The sequence below is a fragment of the Carcharhinus amblyrhynchos genome, chromosome 23 (assembly GCF_965287045.1).
Source record: "Carcharhinus amblyrhynchos chromosome 23, sCarAmb.v2.hapA, whole genome shotgun sequence".
Classification (NCBI taxonomy): Eukaryota; Metazoa; Chordata; class Chondrichthyes; order Carcharhiniformes; family Carcharhinidae; genus Carcharhinus; species Carcharhinus amblyrhynchos.
The window spans coordinates 39,920,938-39,933,670 of record NC_137346.1 but is presented as its reverse complement, the minus strand read 5'-3'; the positions used below and the strand labels follow the sequence as shown (position 1 = coordinate 39,933,670).

Here is a 12,733-nt window from a genome sequence, read left to right as displayed (position 1 = left end):
AGTCCTTCTGATGCTCAAAGCTCATGCTTTGAGCGTCAGAAGATGTTTAATGCTGGATTGATTCATATGTTTGCAAGGTGTATGAAATGTGTTTAGATATTGTGATGATAGGAGAAGGAGTGAAGATACTGAGACTGAGGTTCAGCTTCTAGAAACAATCTTTGACCAGATGGTTGATAAAGAACAAGAACAGGTGGAGGATGAAGCGGGTATCTTTAGTTAAGGAAAGTTGGCAGAATTACAACAGAAAGATGCAGTGATAAAGCAGCTCTATCAGAAAGCAGGCACAGAAAGAAAATCTGACTGTATACTAGTGTTATTACATAAAAAATAATGGGCAGAATTTTCCCCAAAAAACTCAGTGTCATAAAAGTCTGAAAACAGGAGTGTTCCACACCGGTCTTTTGGACGAGTTTAGCATTGCCAAAGGATTGTAGGAGAGTTACTTAAATTTTAATAAATTTAATCCAGACTGCCTGCAGAAATCCAATCAGATCAAGGATCAAATTTTATGTTGAAGTTATTCAGGGAAGTTATGGATAGCTTAGATTAAAGTAATTTAAATCAACTGTGTATCATCCAGACTCACAGGGAGCATTAGAACGATAGCATTTAACTTAAAAGAAAAAATAAACCTCTCACCATTGAATAAAAGATCCATATCATTGAATGTACAAAAAAGTTGCAGTCTGCTATGTGAAAAAAAAACCCTGTAATACTTACAATCCGATTAGTTTGCTTCCACAAACTAGGAACCACATTAAAGGGATAATCTGTTATTATAACTTCTTGAAACAGTCATTCATTCTCAGATGAATGGAACATGTTCTGTGCTGAAACTCCAAAGTAAAACTAAGTGCGGTCATTCACACAACAAAACATACCTCCACACCAAACAAAAACTGTATAAAACAGATATAGAAGCATTGGAGAAAGTAAACAAAAAGATTTAGGAGGATGATACAAAAGCTTTGAGATTACAGATCTTGAGAAAGATGGAACAGATTGGAGCTTTTGCCTTTAAATAAAGAGAAAGCGCATAGATGATTTGATAGCGGTCTTTAAGATTATGAATGATTTGGACAGGATCGATGTAAAAATATTTCTACTTGTGGGACAATATAAAACTAAGAGCCCTAAACATGAATTAATTCAATAAAGAAATAAAGTTGTTACTCAGGGAGTGATTAGAACATGGAATTCAATAGTACAGAAAGTGATTGGGGCAAATGGCATAGCTACATTCAAAAGACAGTTAGATATGTGCAAAAGAGAAAAGGGAATGGAGAGGCTTAGATGAGATAAAGGGAATAGATGGAGATCCGTGAAGATTCGAATCAGCAGTACATACTTATTGAGACAAATGATAACTTATGGCCTGTATATCTTCTGTGATTTGATGCAAGTCGATGCTGTTTGTTTTCTCCAGTCTAATCCCATTCTCCTTCTCACTCTTATAATATTCCAAATTCATTGTGGTGAATTCCTCTTACCAATGTCTACTTTCCAATTCTTTAGTAGTAGGTCCCATTTCAGCCCAGGACCCATTTCTCAACTGCTACTAATTATTCTTGAATGCTTTCAGGATCTCTACTTAAAAGAGTAACAAGGGTGAGAGGCATGTCGGATTATGTAAATGAGAGTCCCACCATAGTTTTCTCTCGACCTGATTTCGTGTCGTTAGCCTGCCTCTAATGTAGTTCTCCAGGCACATTCAAGAGTGAGAAGATACACTCTATCACCTCTGTGAACAAGCATCTATGGTACACTTGCCAAACTGTACCCAGTCGCCGACGAGGATCTGAGGCAGGTTCAGACGGATACATCAGCCCTGCCGCCCTGCAGATTTTCGTCAGCGCCACAGGAATGCGGAACCTGGTGCATGCTGACTGACGGACATGTAAGAACTGCCAAATCTTTTTGTACTTTAAAAATGTCTTTTAAGTTTGCCTCGGTTAACGTACGCAGCGTCAAAGACGGGTTGAGATGTGCGTCCACATTATCCTACCTGGCCAACGTCAAAGCCGACCTGCTGTTCCTGCAGGAGTGTGGGATCCCTCACCTCAGCAGCTACAGGCATTGGTCGAGTGTGTGGTCCCACGGACCGTCCATCTGGTCAGGTGGGAACGACTGCCGTTCCTCGGGCCTCGGCATCCTGCTGCGGGGAGGTGGCTTCACCATCTCCGAAGTTAGGGAGGTGGTGGGGGGACGCCTTCTCGTAGCAGACGTCACGTACAAAAACTGCCCTCTCAGGCTGATTAATGTGTATGCCCCTGCCGCCAGAACCGAGCGGCTGGCGGTTTTTGAGCAGCTGCCACAGCTGCTCACCACCTCCAGGCCGGTCATTCTGGGTGGGGATTTCAATTGTATCATAGACAAGGCCGACCGATCCAGCAGGGCTGAAAACAAACTGGACGCTACGTCCAGAGCCCTGCTGGAGACGGTCAAAGATGCCAAGCTGCTCGACGTCTTCAGCAACCCAGCAGACGGAGGGCAGCGCAGGTACACGTGGTCGCAGCCCGACGGGTCACTCCGCTCCAGGATCGACTTTATGTTTGTGTCCCGCACGCTCACGGTCAGGCCCACCGACGTCAGGCCGGTGTTCTTTTCTGACCACTGCCTCCTGCTGGCCGACTGTCAGCTGGAGGCAAACCAGAAAGTGGGCAGGGGGCCCTGGAAGCTGAATGTAGAACTGTTGACCCCAGAGAACCTCGAGGAACTCAGGAGGGTTTACCACGGTTGGAGGACCGTCAAACCCTTCTTTGAGTCTCCATCGCTCTGGTGGGAAACCATCAAAGGCAACATCAAAAGGTTCTTCATTCGCAAAGGGGTTCAGAAGGCCAGGGAGAGACGGGGGGACATGTCCCGACTCCAGAAAAGCATGCAGGAACTGCTCCAACTGCAGTCGATGGGGGTCGATGTCAGGGAGGAGCTCCAGGAGGTGAAGAGCCAGCAAGCCTCGCTCTTTGCCTCGGAGGCCGCCAAGGTCATCTTCCGGTCCAGGGTCCGCTCCGTGGAGCAGGACGAAAAGTGCTCACGTTTCTTCTTCCAGAAGGTACACAGAGAAACCTCTGTGATCAGCAGCCTGAAGGAAGAGGACGGCTCAGTAGGGTCATCGCAGTCTGACATTCTGAGGATCTGCAAATCCTTCTATGCCAAACTGTATGACCTGAAGCCGACAGACAGCACGGCCTCCCAGTCTTTCCTGTTGTCTATCACGCAGGTCTTAGACGACGGTGAGCGGGACAGCCTGGAGAGACCGGTATCTCTGGACGAGCTGACCAAGGCCGTCGAGTCCTTGCAGAAGGGTAAAACTCCCGGAAGCGACGGCTTACCGGCTGAGTTTTACTCGGCGTTGTGGGAGTTGACGGGCCCGGACCTCCTGGAAGTATACGAGAGTATGCTTCTGGAGGGCAGGATGTCAGAATCCATGAGGAAAGGCATCATTACCCTCATCTACAAGCAGAAGGGGGAGAGGGAAGAAATTCGAAATTGGCGACCCATTTCACTATTGAACGTGGATTACAAAATTCTGGCCAAGGTCATCGCCAACCGGGTCCAGTCTGCTCTGGGGTCAGTGATCCATCCTGATCAAACCTGTGCTGTACCCGGCAGGAAGATCTCTGACAGCCTGGCGCTACTCAGGGATACGATCGCCTACGTGCAGGACAGGCAGGTGGATACCTGCCTCATCAGCCTCGACCAGGAGAAGGCGTTTGACAGAATATCGCACAGCTACATGATGGATGTGCTGTCCAAAATGGGCTTTGGGGAGGGAATCCGCAACTGGATCCGGCTGCTCTACACAGACATCAGTAGCGCAGTCTCAGTCAACAGGTGGGAAACAGATAGCTTCCAAGTCAGGTCTGGAGTCAGACAGGGCTGCCCTCTCTCCTCCGTCCTTTTTGTGTGTTGCATTGAACCCTTTGCCCAGGCCCTCAGAAGCGACCCAGGCATCAAAGGGGTGACAATCCCAGGCAGCGGAGGCACGCAGGTCAAAGCCTCCCTGTACATGGATGACGTGGCTGTGTTCTGCTCGGACCCCTCGTCTGTTCGCAGGCTCCTCCAGGTATGCGAGCAGTTCGAGCTGGCCTCGGGAGCCAAAGTCAACCAGGGAAAGAGCGAGGCCATGTTGTTTGGGAACTGGGCCGACAAATCCTTTGTCCCCTTCACCGTCAGGGCAGAGTACCTGAAGGTGCTGGGGATATGGTTCGGAGCGGAAGGGGCATGCATCAAAAACTGGGAGGAGCGCATCGCGAAAGCCAGGCAGAAACTGGGCTTGTGGGAGCAACGCTCGCTCTCCATAACAGGGAAAAACCTGGTGGTCCGGTGCGAGTTGCTGTCTGTGTTGTTGTACGTGGCGCAGGTGTGGCCTATCCCCAAATCCTGCGCTGCAGCAGTGACGCGGGCCATCTTCAAGTTTATCTGGAGATCAAAGATGGATCGCGTCCGGAGGGAGGCGATGCACAAATCTCCAGAGAACGGAGGGAAAGACGTTCCCAACGCCGCCCTCATCCTGATGGCCACCTTTGTAAGCGGCTGCATCAAGCTGTGCATAGATCCTCGGTACACCAACAGCAAATGCCACTACTTTTTGAGGTTCTACCTGTCCCGAGTGTTGCGAAGGATAGGTCTGGCCACACTGCCGCGGAACGCTCTGAGTAGTTGGACCGTACCGCAGCACCTGTCCTTCGTGGAGAAATTTTTCCGCAAACACACCTTTGACCACACGGCGATTAAGCAGTGGTCAGCGCGTAACGTCCTTGGGGCCCTGAGAGAAAAGGAGACGGCGGATCCTGTCGGATGGTTCCCTGAGCAGACTGTCAGTGTCATCTGGCAGAACGCCTCATCACCAGAACTGACAAACAAGCACCAAGACCTGGCTTGGCTGGTGGTGAGAAGGGCACTCCCCGTCAGATCCTTTATGCACGCTCGAGGTCTCAACATCACCGCACGCTGCCCTCGAAGCGGCTGCGGGGCTGACGAGACGGTCGCACACCTCCTTGTGGAATGTGCCTTTGCAAAGAAGGTCTGGAGCGAGATGCAGTGGTATTTGTCGAGGTTCGTCCCGAGCAGCTGGGTGACACAGGACTCTGTGCTCTACGGGCTGTTTCCGGGAACGCACACCGAGACAAATATCCACTGCTGCTGGAAGGTCATCAACTCGGTGAAGGACGCACTTTGGTCCGCCCGAAACTTGCTGATCTTCCAGCTGAAAGAACTGTCCTCGACCGAGTGTTGCAGACTGGCACATTCCAAAGTCCAGGACTACGTGCTAAGGGACGGGCTGAAGCTTGGGGCAGCCGCCGCAAAGGCACAGTGGGGAAAGGCCACACTGTAAGGCCTTTTAACGGAGGCAGACCGAGGGCCCGAGAACTGCAGAATACCCTCGATCTGCGTAACTGTGTGCCAATCTGAGCACTAACGGCACACAGTAATCTATTGAGGCATGTATATAGTTTTAAGTACTGAAATGTAATCATTGTAATTAGTACAAATATGTAAATATTGAGACATGGATATAGTTTTTTAAGTATTGAAATGTAGTCACTGTAGTTTGGACAGATCTGCGAAAATGTTTTGATTCCACATTGTTTTGCTACTCGAAGCCCTGTACATTGTAATAGATTACTTGAGATTTTTATGAATAAAGTGTATTTTTGGAAAAAAAAACTGTATCGCTTCTCGGCCTTTTGGCTAAGATCAAGTGTAGTATCGACATGCTGCACTTGGTTGGAGTCATTAGGTTACATTTCAGCTTCATTTGAAGCAATTTTTTAAAGTGGCATCTCGGCCATTTGGCTAAGATGCAAATAAGATCAAGCCTTGGAGGAGGAGCTAAACCTACTCCAATCAGCTTGGATCATGTAGATCAAGCCCAAGACAGGAGGTGAGAGCCCTGTCTTGTCAGCTTGGATCGGGAATGTCCCAACTTGTTGGGACTCTGAATTGGGTTTAATTTGACTTGATTGGATTGGAATAAAATGTAAAATAAAACTGAATGTGTGATGAATGGACTACAACCAGATGGGCCGATTGATATGGACCTCTTTCTGAAGCCTTTCCCTCCAACAGCCTGAGGAATCAGGCAATCACCAGATGACTGAGGCCCCAGTGATTCAAGGGGCCAATCAGCACCCCAAGAGATGGGCGGCACGGTGGCACAGTGGTTAGCACTACTGCCTCACAACGCCAGTGACCCAGGTTCAATTATAGCCTTGGGTTACTGTCTGTGTGGAGTCTGCAAGTTCTTCTCGTGTCTGCATGGGTTTTCTCCAGGTGTCTGGTTTCCTCCCACTGTCCAAAGATGTGCCGGTTAATTTGATTGGCCATGATAAATTGCCCCCGGTGTCAGGAGATTAGCAGGTTAAATGCATGGGGTTATGTGGATATGGCCTGGGTGAGATTGTATTCAATGTAAGCTCATTGGGCCAAATGGCCTCCTTATTTCTGCACTGCAGAGATTCTATGATGTTGTAATTCTAAGAGACAAACAAACCACGCTTGTAGCAAATGACCAAACTAAGCTCCTGTTAAGGAAAGAATGATACTGCATCCAGCAGCATTCATGCACTGCTATTAACATAATGATGAAAGCATCTCAATACATGTAAGGTGTACTACCCAAGAAGCTGCAGTGTTGAACTGCAAAGCTTGCTGCTAGCACCACCTGTGGGCAGTGGCGAAACTGCAGCTGCAGTTCTCCTACATGACCAGTAAGAGGTGTAAAGAGGTCAAACTCAACAAGGCTGCTGTGTGGAATGGAGTTATATTTTACTTTTGCTCTGAAACTATGAGCCCCTTTTTGAGTTTGTAATTCCATCCTTTGTAGGAATTTGTTTGAATAGCAACAGAATCATAGAATCCAACAGGACAGAAGGCCATTTGGCCCATTGAGTCTGCACTGACCACAATCCCACCCAGGCCCCAGCCCCATGCATTTACCCTAGCTGGTCTCCCTGACACTAAAGGGCAGTTTAGCATGGCCAATCTACCTAACCTGCACATCTTTCTGACTGTAGGAGGAAACCGGAGCCCCGGAGGAAACCCACACAGACATGGGGAGAACATGCAAACTCCACAGAATCACTGAGGGGGTATTAGTGACATTGGATGGGATAAAAATAGATAGAGGCACGTAAAATGTTTGCAGTGCTCAAAATAGACAGATCCTGTAGCATGGCCCCTTTAAGGTGACAACTCATGAGGGCCACATGATTGGGCCAGACTCTACAGAGAGTCAATGTGGGATGTTGAGCCAATTGGGAGCAAGGCGTGCATTTGCGGCTGGGTTGGAAACTCAGTTGGAGCCAGGGAGCAAAGAGTGTAATCATGTCTTGTAGTTCTGTTTGATCACTGCTTATGTATATTGTTGGGAATAAATCCTTCTTAACTTGAAGTCATAATGAGTCACCTCCAAAGTTATTACACAGGTCACCCAGTCAGGTGAGATACGTCACAGGGCCACTGTAAGGGTGAAATTGCAGAGTCAGTGACCACAATCTTCCAATTCACCTTGGCCACGTGGACAGTACCAGGGGACTGAAGATTTGCAAATGTTACACCCTTGTTTATATAAGGGGAGAGGATATTTAAAATTCATTTTATGGGATGCCAGCATTTATGGCCATCTCTAGTTGCCCTTGAGCAGGTGGTGGCAAGCTGCCATCTTAAACACTGCTGCTTCTATGGTGGAGGTGCACCCATAGTGCTGTTAGGGAGGGAGTTCCAGGATTTTGACCCAGCGACAGTGAAGGAACAGCGATACATTTCCAAGTCAGGATGGTGAATGACTTGGAGGGGAACTTCCAGTGGTGGTGTTCCCAGGTTTCTGCTGTTCTTGTCCTTCTAGATGGCAGCGGTTGTGAATTTGGAAGGTGCTGCCTAAGGAACCTTCGTGAGATCCCGCAATGAATTTCATAGATTGTACACATTGCTGTCATAGTTTGTCAGCGGTGGAGGGATTGAATGTTTGTGGAAGGGGCAGCAATCAAGCAGGGCTGCTTTGTCCTGGATGGTGTCAAGTTTCTTGAGTGTTGTTGGAGCTGCACCCATCCGGGCAAGTGGAGAGTATTCCATCACACTCCTGACTTGTACCTTGTAGATGGCAGACAGGTTTTGGGGAATCAGGAGGTGAGTTACCACAGGATTCCTAGCCTCTGACCTGTTCTTGTAGCCAGAGTATTTATATGGCTAGTCTAGTTCAGGTTTTGGTCAATGGTAACCACCCACCCCACACAAAGTTAAATTCAGTAGCTACAGGTTGGTTGCCTGGTGGGAAAACATTCAAAGACAATTAATGGGATTAAGAGCAATTGTCACTTGGAAAAACTTAGCTTAATAAATGACAGCCAACATGGATTTAGTAAAGGTAAATTGTGTTTGATTTGAATATGTCCTGATAATTTTATTGTTTATCTGGATGGGAGTGAGGATGTTGTGCAGTAGATGGAAAGAGATTTGATTTAGTATTGTTACATGTATTAGTATACAGTGAAAAGTATTGTTTCTTGCTTGCTATATAGACAAGGCATCCCATTCATAGACAGAAGGAAAGGAGAGAGTGTAGAAGGTGGTGTTACAGCTAGGGTGTGGAGAAAGATCAACTTAATGCGGTCCAGAATGAGGGGACTTAATGTTTGTGGAGGAGAGATATGGAAGAGGCTGAAACAGGAGTGAATTGTGGTTTAAATCAGAGTCTCACAGCAACTAGCGTTCACTTGGGAAATATACAAATGTGGAGAAAACAGTTTTGCAAAGTCACGTGATACAGACTGTGTATGAAGAAATATTCCTTCACGCAAGACAAAAAGACACTATTACTCAGGACAGCCTTCTCTGTTTTTGCCTCCTGTGGGTGTGTGTTTCTGCTTCCCTTTTACCAGCCAGAACTGGGAGTATTTAATTAATTGCCCAAAGTGGTGTTCAAGAAGTTGCAGCGTAGCAAACTGTGGATGACGTTGTTAACTACAAGGTCTGCAGTTTTACGAAGTTTCTACAGTTCCAGTGTCATCAAAATAAAGTCTGAGGATTTCTTTGGAACATTATAATGTGTTGGTAACTGCAATAAGTTTTCGTTCCCAAACTGACCGTATTTTAACTGAAGGACAGGAATTAACTTGTGCTGATTCCACCAGTTGTACTTTCCAACTGAGTTCAAATCTCTGGAAAGTCTCAGACTGCACTGGGCCAATCCGGCATTAAAATAATAATCAGTTTGGGTAAATATCAAGTTCTTCTCAAGGGAAAATATGTCTTCATAGAGAATGTGATTTGGAACACTGGGATAAATTTCCTCCTATGATTATCATTTAAGGCTGTTACAAAGACCTTTCTGAAAAGATATTTATAAAGCACTTTTCGCGACCATGTGCCGTCTCAAAGTGCTTTATTATTAACAAAATACTCCTGTCGTCAGCACCCTTCCAGCTACACAAGACGGTGGACACACACAACAAATCAAACACACTGGGGATGGGGTAACTCTGTATGGTGCATTTTTACTAATAGCTGAAGAGACCAATGTATGCGGGACAGCTTCTGCCACAGGGGCCAAAGTGGTTATCGAGTGTTGTTTTCAGTGTTGATGCTTGTTGTCAAGATACTGGAGCCACTGATCATCATGGAGGCACATTCCAGCCCACGGGAAACGTCACCATTTTCCTCTGCTGTCAGCTAGTCTCTCACTGGTGCGAGAATCAGTCTTTAGGCCCTTTGTGTGAAGGAAGGCCACTGTCCTTGGTAAACAATTTCCATACAGTAAACACCCACAAATATCTATGTGATTGGAATCTGTTTTTTTGTGATTGAAACCTTCGAAATAGTTCCAGGGGAGCAGGCAAGCAGGCAGCTGCAGCCTCAGTTTTAGCTGAAAGGCAGCTCCTCCAGCTGTGCAGCACTCCCTCTGTACGGCACTGGAGTGTTAGCCTTGATTTTTGTGCTCAAATGCTGGAGTGGGATTTGAACCTGGAACTTTAGAGCTCCCACCTATGTCACAAGTAGACTTAAATTAACACTGCATTGAAGTTACTGTGAAAATCCCCTAGTCGTCACACTCCAGTGCCTGTTCGGGTACACTGAGGGAGAATTTAGCATGGCCAATGCACCTAACCAGCACGTCTTTTGGACTGTGGGAGGAAACCGGAGCAGCTGGAGGAAACAGGCCTGGCTGTTATTTCAAAGTCTATTTCCAGACTTTGGGTGGGATTTTCCAGCCGCATCCACCCCAAAACCAAAAAGTCCTGTCTGAGGTCAATGGACCTTTGCATGGTCCGCCCTTCGCCTGCTACGATTCCCGTGGCAGGCAGGACAAGAACGCACGAGTGATCATCTTCTTATGCTGTTTTAAAGCAGTAGAATAGTTTACATACAGGTAACAATGTCATCCTTTGCTATCAGGGAATAAGGCTAGTTTCACTACCCATTGTGAGAGACTGGTTGTTGAGTTATTAATGTGTAAAGTTGGTCATTGCCTTGTGGGACTTTCATACCATTCTCATGGTGTAAAGCTAATCATTGGACCTTTCGCTATAATAAGCAAGAATGGTGTTTTTAATGTTCTACTACATGTTCTTGCTTCAGTAAATCATTTGCATTGTTAATGAATTTGGGCAAGTAATTTTAACATATTAGTTTGGAGGGATGTACTTTTCGTGTTCTGAGACAACAGAAAAATACGATTTGAAGTTGACTATCATATCAGCAAAAGGATGAATGAAATTGGTGGATTGTTCTTTAATAAAAACTTACCGGCAGCTGGGGAGTTTGGGGGGAAAAATGGGACCTGAAAACATGCAACAATTGAGAAAACGGCACAGTGGTTAGCATTGTCGCCTCGCCAGGGACCTGGGTTTGATCCCCAGCTTGGGTCACTGTCTGCATGTTCTCCCCGTGTCTGCGTGGGTTTCCTCCAGGTGCTCCGCTTTCCTCCCACAGTCCAATAGAGGTGCTGGTAAGGTGCATTGAGCATGTTAAATTCTCCCTCAGTGTACCTGAACAGGCACTGGAGTGTAGCAACTAGGGAATTTTCACAATAACTTCATTGCAGTGTTAATGTAAGTCTACTTGTGACACTAATAAGCAAACTAAAAACTTAAGGTTGTGCTTCTTTATTAAGGTCAAGACTGTGCATTCAGCTGCCCCTGCCATTTTTATTTAAAAGATTGCTACGTACAGTAGCTACAGAAGGCAGCTATTGAACCCCTCAAGCCTGTTCTGTCATTCACTTAAGTCACAGATAATCCGTACCTCAAATCCAAGGCAGCATAGCTTCACTTACACAGACAGATTGGGTAGTGTGATCCACCAATAACTCCTGTCCATCTTGAAATTTCCAAATGTCATAGCAGCTGCAGTCCTTTGGGGCAGGGAATTTCAAACTTCTAGCAGCTCGAGTGTGAAAAAGTACGTCCCAGTTTCCATTGTAAATATCTAGCACTGACAAAGTGAGAGAACGGCACTAATAAATCAGAAATAAAGTCACTATCGAGCTAAGGCTTCAGTTATGTCTGATCAATAACTAACACTGGAAAATGAAAATGCTACACACAAAAGTGAGAGTAGATTGATGTGGGCTGTATTCTGCCACGCACCCTTGGGACCAGTTTCAAACCCGGTCCAGCCAAGGACTTTGCCACTTGCAGGTTCCAAAGGCAATTCATTAAAATCCAATCAGCTAACATTAAACTGCCCCTGGTTTGGCAAACTTACTCCGAGATGGGAAAGTCACACTGATACAACAGAAGTACCAATAAAGACAAACAGGATGAGTCCAATGGTACTGTGCAGGACACTGGCTGAATGAGCTGGAACTTATTCTGTTCCTTGACAACAACATACCTCACTCAAAAAGAGAAAGAAAAAAATGATTTGCCAAAACCAAATTGGATTTGAATCTTTGGAATAATGAATCAAGTAGAATCAGTTTAGATTGGTTACAAATCTGAAGAAATATTGCATTTATAGTTTTACTTACAGTTTTAGTCATTATTACTTTCTTCCTTTCTGTATATACTAGAATTCGAATAGACCAAGCTTTTCAAAAAAAATGTTAGGACCGTAAAGCAGGCCCATCAGTATCTGAAACAGTGACGTACAGAAACAGAAAAGACACTGCGATATATGTGGCAATTCCAACAGCTAATCCCATCAAGCGGTCGCTTCCTCACGTGTGCATCTAATTATCCCAGGTATTTCTGCAATTAGAATATAGATCAGCACAGGAACAGGTCAGGATATTGAGCTGAACATGATGTCAAATCCCTTTGCCTGCCCTTGGTCGATATCCCTCTCTCCCTTGCCCCCTCAATCCCAGGCAATCTCCTCCACCACCCCCCCCCCCCCACCCCTAACATCCACCCAATTGCCTCCCATTGTACACTCCTACCTACATATTTTCTGTGCAGTCTCTGCCACTCTGAACAAATTGTGCCACGTATCCAGCAAAATCACCTGAGTAAAGTCTGTGCGCAGTGTCAGTTTTGGGATGTGAGTGCACTTTGGGACTAGCCCAAAATGTGAACTCACTTTTGCCTTTCAGCTGCCAAGCAGTTCACTGTATATTTCCAGCATTGTGTTCTCATATAAAATTGCCAAGATTCAGAGTCCATTTATATACTAGACCTGGCATGGCACTCATCTTTTCCTCATCTGTTAAAATTCCAGGAGATGCAGACCAATTGCTACCTTGCCATATCACTGTGCTGCAACCCGGTGCTGCCAGATTTTAACCAGC

General features: G+C 46.1%; 1 non-coding gene across 1 annotated transcript; it reads left to right on the top strand.

Annotated features, from left to right (window-relative positions):
* The first annotated feature begins 5,677 nt into the window (after positions 1-5,677).
* On the top strand, positions 5,678-5,876 carry LOC145357653 (U2 spliceosomal RNA). The gene has a single exon (XR_013889343.1). It is a non-coding gene; the product is annotated as a U2 spliceosomal RNA (small nuclear RNA).
* The last annotated feature ends 6,857 nt before the right edge of the window (positions 5,877-12,733 follow it).